The following is an 8583-nucleotide window of genomic DNA, read 5'->3' as shown; positions in this document are numbered from 1 at the left end:
GATCCTAAGTGTGTTCACACACATCACTACCACATGTATATGATAACAATCCCCCCTGGAGTGATGCGGTGAACGAGAGCTGGCACATGAGTAAAGGGAAGTGCCATGCCCTGAGGACATGATCACTCCACAAAGGGGAGTAAGCCCAAAGCTTTGCGGAAAGCTTCGAACTTCTCACGAGACAATGCCTTTGTGAAAAAATTTGCAAGGTTGTCCTGTGTTGGCACATAAACCAAGCTGATCTCTCCTGCTGAGAGCCTCTCCCTGACATAGTGGTAATCTGGCAGCAATGATCCGCCCTTGGGATAAAACAAGCCAAGCTGTAAAGTGCCACTCAAGTAGCAAAAAATCCTCTTGACTGCCTGCCAATGCTTAGACCCTAGGCTATGCATAAATCTGTTGACCTGTGAGACTGCAAATTGAATATCCGGCCTCGTGTTGCATACATAAATGAGGCAGCCAACAACAGTTTGGTAAAGAGTGATATCAGCAGGAACACAAGCATCATGTAGAGTCAACTTCAAACCGGTTTCCATGGGAGTGGCAATAGGTTTGCAATCCTTAAGTCCAAACTTACATAGCAATGTCTCTATGTAACTTTTCTGACACAAGGCAATACCACCATCACACTACTTAAACTGTATGCCCGAGTAATGATGCAACAACCCCAAATATTTCATCTTGAAAGTAGCATTCAAATCAGTCTTAAATTCAGCAATATGTGCCTCATTGGGACCAGTGATCAGCAAATCATCCACATAAAGAACAACAATGAGAAGTACATCGTCCTCATGCTTGACATACAATGTGCTTTCTGTTGGACTGTTACGAAAACCTCATTTGACCAATTGAGTGTCAACATTCTCATACTGAGCACGAGGAGATTGCTTCAACCCATACAAAGCTTTGTTACATTTGCACACCTTATCCTCTTGTCCTTTCTTAACAAAACCGTGGGGCTATGTTACATAAACTTCCTCAAATATGTCACCATTCAAGAAAGCAGTAACAATCTCTGACTGATGTACATTCCCAACCAAAATGAGCTGCCAATGCACATAGAAAACACACAGTAGTCATACGATAAGTGGGAGCAAAAGTCTCTTCATAATCTATGCCTTTTTGCTGTGCATAACCCTTTGCAACAAGTCCAGCCTTATAGCGATCCATCTCACCATCCGGCTTGCGTTTCAACTTGTAAACCCACTTCGTACCAATGGCCTTTTTGCCAGGAGGCAAATCACATAAAGTCCATGTGTCACATAAAGTCACATAAAGTCCATGCTTCATCAAAAGACAAAGGTTCCTCAACATCATGTAGGCTAGACACAACCAAAGCTTAACAATCTGATGCATAAGATGCATGGCAAGAATTTGAACGAGTACGACTAGACAAACGTGCATCCAATTTACTGCCACACAATGTATGCACCAACCATTTTGGCATACCTCTAGCCTGCTCATTTTCAGCCTTTTCCTCATCAAGTACATCATGTACATCTGCATCAGTAATAGGCTGATCTGTAACATTTTCAGAAACCCCCATAGACTGTACATTTTCCTCATTGGAATTTACATTCGAACTTCCACCATTGTAAAGAAAGTGTCATAAATTTCCTGCGAGCTTAAATTACTGTCTAGGACTGCTTGATCAAGTGATCATTAGCTTTACAATAATGGCAACGCATCTTCTTTTTGCCCTTATCATCAGAATTTCCAGACGAATTGCTACCAGCAGAAGCATTAGGAACATGAGATTTTCCACTTTAGAAGAACCATAAGAAGTGACTGTATTGCTGTTACCACCCTTTCTTTGACCAGTAATAAAAGCCTGTTCAACTGCATGCTATCTTGTCCTGTTTTTTTGGGAAAGTGAATCTTGTAACAGCAATGTGCACAATGCATCAACCTTGAAAACTTCAAGATTTCCTTCGGTTCATAAGTCTCCAAGTACTAGCAAAAAGGTAAGAATCTGGCAAGGCATCAAGAACAGTCTGCACAAGGGAACTGTCTGAAATGACTTCACTTGCAGAAATAAGTTGCTCATTGATATCCTTGAGACTAGCAAGGAAAGTGTCCTTATCATCTTCCTCATGCATAATCTTCGGTTCTAGCTCTTTACGCAACAATGCAATTTTAGCCTCATTGCAACCATAAAGATCAGCCAGAATATCCCAATCCTGTTTGGCAGATTTCGCTGAACGAATGTGTGGAGTAATACTGTGCTTCCGAGACAACGCAATCAATGCATGAGCCTCCTCATCTTTTACATCCTAGCAAGATCGCTCAGCTGTAGGCAAAACAACTCTAACAGTAGCAATCCTTGCAGCAAGACCTGCAACATCAACATCGCCTACATCCTCAGAACCAGGACGTATATCAATGCTCTCCACAATATTCCAAACGCCCTTTGACACAAGAACATGTTGCATCATGTAAGCCCACATAGGGTAATTGTCCCCATCCAACCTATCCTTAGTAGCAAACATTTTGAACACATCTGTGTTGTTGTCAGCCATGGTAAATGCTGCTGCTAATGTGAAAATTGCCCGAAAAGAGGAGAAACAAAGCGGGAACAACACGTGCTATACATTACAAACCATAGAAGATTGTAAGGGACCTGTTATGCAAAAAGGGCACTGACAAAAATTTTGGCACAAAATGAAAAAATAGCCTGTGTAGTACTGTCTGTAGTGGACACGGAGGCCGAAATGAGCCCAAATTAAAAATCTGAGCAGACTAACTACTATGAACTTGTTTGAAATTTTTGTCGACCTGCGAACGATTTCCAAAGCTCACTAAAATCGGAGAAAGTGAGTAGGCGTGTGCTGGACCTGCTGGCGACTAAGCCCGAGAGGACGCAACCTGCTCTGATACCAATTGTTGGAATTAGGGTTGCAAGAAAACACACACAGCTTGGAGAAGATGAAGGAAGCTCAAGGCACACAACAGAGAGTGTATTACTTAGTGTGCAATGGAAAAATAGATAGCTCTATAATGATGGGCGTATATACAATGCACATGGGAAAAAACCTCCTAGTGAGGGGAAAAAAGCCTCGACGGTCCTAAATGTGTTCACACACATCACTACCACATGTATATGGTAGCAATAAATTCCCTTTCTTCTCTCTTCCAATAAGTTAAACACGACTAGAAACCATGTAAATTCTCCATCTCTCTACCCCCACCCCCCCCCCCCCCCCCCCCCCCCCCCCCCCCCCCCTCCTTCCCCCCTTCTCACAAGACTGGTGCTTTGACTTATGGATACCTAACTAGACAAGGGTAACCCATGATCACATGGCCCTTCTTTTAGCTGAATAAAATGTTGGAAAAGACCAACCTCTTTCTCTATATAAGGAGGGGTTTCCATCACCAAAATCAATCTCATCAAGGCACAAGCTCTAAGTAGTGGAGTTTATCATGAGCACTTGAGGTGTAGCTAGCAATTTTAGTCTATGCAAAGGGTCTTGGGAGTCACTATCCACACCATTACAGGGTAGTGATTCACTTACACATACGATATACACATATCACACATGCACTAAGGCATCCAAGCACTTCACACTTCATAAATAATAAGCTCACCTTAGCTTCATCAACTTCATGATGGCCACTATCCATGGAGGCATTTGCGATTCATTGAACGCATGGACGGCGTCTTGGATGACTAGCATTGGGAGACTTGTTTGGTTTGCTTTGGTCCAATGTGGTGCTTCCTTCACCTTAGCTTCATCAACTTCATGATGTCCACTACCCATGGAAGCATTTGCATTCATTCAATGTGTGGAAGACATCTTGGATAACTAGCACTGGGAGGCTCGTTTGGTTTGCTTTGATCCGATATGGTGCTTCCTTCTAGGTAAAGGCATCCTTCCTACATTTCACCCCACTCTTGTACTTCAAGCCCTTGTTATGTGCTTCCTTTGGGAGGGATCGCTCTCATAATCTCTTTATGGAGCTTGATATGGTTAATTCATGGTAATTAAGTTTGTGACACATAAATTTGAATTGTGTTATCATTTGGTGGTGTATAGTTTATTTGTCTCTCCCATTTTCTCTTGTCTTCTTAGGAGCATAGTTTGGCCTTTTCTAGAGTTGTGCATGACACTCTATTTTCTCCACCTCACCTAGAAGGTCGTTTGGTATGTTGTAGATTGATCACACTATGTTTGAGTCATCATGTATTTTTGATCCGTCCTAGCCGCATCCTAGCTAGGTGGTGCCCCCCATGTTTGTTTCTCTCTCACGCATTGCGTCATGAATCATGTGCTAGAGGTGATGAGGGCTCTAGATAGGGGAGATGTCGAGGCCACTACTCCCTTGTGATTCCCCCCATCATTTCATTGGTGCCCCGATGGAGGAAAGCTCTAAGAACCCTTCAATTTGCAATTTTGATAATGTTTGCAATCCATAATGGATGAGTGGTTCCAGGAATTTTCCAGCTGGGACCCTGGAGAAAGAAGAGTCCATCTCAACTCCTCATCGAGGCTCAAGGTGCATAAGCTTAAGAGGGAGTGCAAGCTGCTTTGATTGCCATCGCCACCCACACTCCTCCCATGAGTGTAGCCCAAGATGGCAAGAGGCAATTAATTCTATTCTCCTTTGACATCCACACAGGCACAATTATGTCATCATGTTTTTGCATTGCATTTGGATTTCCCGCACTTGCGCCACCACCTCCATCACCTCCCACCCAACACCAAAGACCAACTTACAGAGTCTCAAGAGATTTCTATGAGAAAATGAGCCTACTCTTTCTCTTACTCCAGGGAGTTTGGGTAGGTGCATCCACATAGCAATATTCTTGATATCGAAGGACAACACAAATGCGAGTTAAGAGGGTAAATTTCATTAATTTTGCATTGCATCTTCTTGTAATGATCCAAGAACTAGCTACAACAACGTGGATTCTATGCTGCCTTCCAAGTGAAGTGGTGGAGATCATCATTGACAAAGTCCTCAACACCAGTTTGCCCTAGAGAGAAAGCAAAACACTTCACATCCAAGGTGTGTTATAGTTAGACCAAGGCTATAACGACGACTTTGCGGCTAGCTACATAGTGGTTTGGTTGGGTTTAGTTCAAGTGGTAAGCTCAAACCTTACATGATTAAGCCTATATATGCTTTGGATTGCACTTTTACTCATAGAGAAGCGAGTCTACTCAATGGAAAGGTAGTTTTGGCTCTTTCAAGAAATCGGAAGAGGGACGATCCTAGAGCTAGAGAACAATGATGAGCTACTCTTGTGGCTACGTTAATTTGGCCTCAACTATGAAGAAACCTATACCCACACTTACAACCTCCTGTCTCCAAGGAAGTAATCTTTCCACATCATTATGTAATGAACCCCAACAATCAACCTTTTGCAAGGGGTCAACCTTCCACAACAAAATCAGTTAGTCAAAGGAATTTTAGAATCATTAGATGTGCTATGAGTAGTTCATTAGAAATATGTTTAGTAGAGAACAACAAAAAGAAATACCTCTTCTCAACCCTTCATCCTCCCTATGATAAACCATGAAGTGTCCTTTGATGTAGTCATTTTAATTCTTGTATAGTTATGTTTTTCATCTACCAAGCATCCATGTCTTGAATCCGTTTTCAAAAAGAAAAAGTCCCCAAGCAAAACTCCCAACATGATGGCACAACCATCATGTGGATAAATGACAATGCCACAACTGCCCACTAGACTAGTTGCAATTATGTGTGGAGTTTGGCACACATTGGCCTTATGTAGTTCTTAGACTCAACGTTGAAGATCTTTCACCATAAGACTTGGCAAGTGTGGTTTCTCCGTTTTCTATGGTGCATGTAGATCTTGAATAGGGTGAAGATGCTGCAAATTTTCTAGACAACTTGGAAACAACCTAGGTCATCTCTTGGAGAGACGATGATGCCCATATTTACACATCTTTCCATTTCCCATGAAGGTAGCGGTGAGGTCATGATACAATGCCTTGGTACATGCCACCAATAATAGGTGGTACTTATTAAGAGTAGCCTTTGTCAAGCACTTTGAAAGGGCACAACATTGGAGAAGCTATGGAATCCATTGATAGAGTCAAAGCAAGGTAGTTTGCTAAAATACACTTCATATGAGTCAAAGTTTATAGATCTATGGGGGTGATGGGCTGCATTGCTAAGAGAAGGTGAAGTGGCACATGCTTTCGTAAATAAGGATCGGTTTGTGGGTGGGGGCTATGGCCAATTTTTAAAGAGAAGGTGAGGGGAAGGTTTCTTGCTACATATGAGCTAGTAGTTTAAGTGGCCTACCTTAAAAATAAGAAGTTGTGCCTATAAGCAAAAAATTCCGATGAAGAGGAAAATTGTGGGGCCCGTAGTAGTACTTGCAAAAACTGCCCAGAGGAGTCCACCAAAACTAGTAGAATATTAGTAAGAATTGCTCAACTGAATCATCAACGAGCTTAAAACCTCTCAGTCCATTTGGTGTAGCAAGGGCACACACCAACCTAGAAGGAAGAGGAAAACAAAGGCAAAACTAGGAGTACTACTATTTTAATTGCAAGGAGGATGGCCATGGTATGTATTATTGTTCACACTCTAGGAGACAAAATTTTAATAGCGCAGCAAGGCAAAATCAACTCTCCCTACCAAGAGCAAGATCACCACCACCTAGGAAACCACAACTAGTAACACTCATCCAAATCCTATGATCACCTATGCAACCACAACCACCACCACCGCAGACCCTCATTCCACCCTTATCCTTATAAGGTCCTCCTCTTAGCCCTTACTCTTGATGACATATCTAAGCCGTCGACTTTTTTGAATACGATTGAGTAAATTTGGTCTATAGTCAAGCACCCTAGTTACCCATGAGACACTTTCGGTTTTCACCATGGGAACATGGATATAACCAATGCATGGGATATTAGTTTATCTCAAGAAAAAATAAAATTGCATAAGAAAACAAAGAAAGAATAAGGGTAAGGTGAAAAAGTAACTTGTTGAAAAGTAGCTTCTTGAAAAACCCACTTGTTGAAAAATAGCTTGTTGAAAAAGCCACTTGTTGAAAAGTAGCTTGTCGAATTGAAAAAGTAGCCACTTGTTGAAAAAGTAGCTTCTTGCATAAGCCACTTGTTGGGAAAGTAGCTTCTTGCATAAGCCACTTGTAGGAAAAGTAGCTTCTTGCATAAGTAGCTTGTTAGAGAAGCTTTGAAAAGGTAGAAAGGATATCAAGATATGCAAAAGTAACTTATCACGATAAGTTAACATCCTTATTAAATTAAGCTTAAAAGGAGGCCTTCTCTACTCATTAAACACTTCACTTCACTTCACATTTTGATAGTGCAAGCTTGATAGCAAGCTATGAAAGCTAAAGCTAATCCTCCTTCACACACACCCTTACACACACCTCTCTCCTCAAGAGAAGCCATAACCATAATCCAAATTGCCATTACACTCTTCACCTTCTCTCTCTTAACTTGCAAGCTTTCCATAGCTTGAATTTTCTTAACCTCTCTCTATTCCCATAGCCAAATCGGCGATTTTCAAGCAAAGGGAAGTGAAAAAGAACCGGCGACATCAATACACTTCATCGTTGCTCTTCGAAAGTAAGGAGAAGACTCTGGTATATACATATTAAGTTCCGAAACCATAAGCCTCTTCTGGAAACATAATTAATCCTCTCCACGGTAGTAAAGGTACGCCTAAATCCCTTCTTAAAGAAGAATTTGTTAATCATTCATGCACTATTACATGCATATTTTACGATACACTAACATGTCCACTCTTAGGGAACTTCACAATTTTTACACTACCATGCATAGAAGGGTTTTACTCTTGCATAAGCACTGAAAGGAAGTTTTGATAGTTGCCCAAGATTGTAAGTTGGTGTGTTCCAAATTTTTGTGTGTACCACGTATAGAAACACCAAGAAAAACTCATTATAGAAGCATATGCATTGTTAGATTCAAGTTTATCTACTTTCAAGTTTGTTTTGCAAATTTGAAGGGGAGAGTAAGGGGATAGCTTCACGGATGTCATGACCGTGTTGCTTGAACATAAACTCCCATTGCTTCCATGGAGATGCCCATGGATGAAAAATGATGAAAAGGAACCAAAATGGGATTCATTGAAGTCGGGGTTAACGCAAAACTTACGTCTAGACAAAACCTTAAAATTCCAAGAGATTTGTTGATTTCTAAGGTCTTGTTTTGAGTAGAAAATTAAAAGGAAGTAGGAATTAAGGGATTATAACTCAAGGAGCTTAATCTAAATTTAAACTAGGATTAAAATTTTTACCGAGAAGATTAACGTGGATAGCCCTAGCATAACATAGAGATTTAAGTGTGAAATTATCTTCATGTTTGAAAAAAGGCCGACACAAGTGTTTACTTGTTGGATACAACGGGGGATGGTCCTTTTTGGCTAGGACTGATAATCGTTGGTCTATGTTTTGAGCTCGAGTTCATTCATTGCCCTAAGATTGAATGGGGTGTGTTCCGACCGGGTGGATGGGACCCGCGGATGCGTCTGGAAATCGGCCTAGTCCGGGTAGGCCTGATGTCGACGAGAAAAGGAGGAAGGGAAAACGTTCCATGGAGAGATCATGATAAGGGA

This window comes from Adiantum capillus-veneris, chromosome 3 (genome assembly GCF_014529385.1).
Source record: "Adiantum capillus-veneris isolate H3 chromosome 3, ASM1452938v2, whole genome shotgun sequence".
Lineage (NCBI taxonomy): Eukaryota > Viridiplantae > Streptophyta > Polypodiopsida > Polypodiales > Pteridaceae > Adiantum > Adiantum capillus-veneris.
This window is presented reverse-complemented; position numbering follows the sequence as displayed.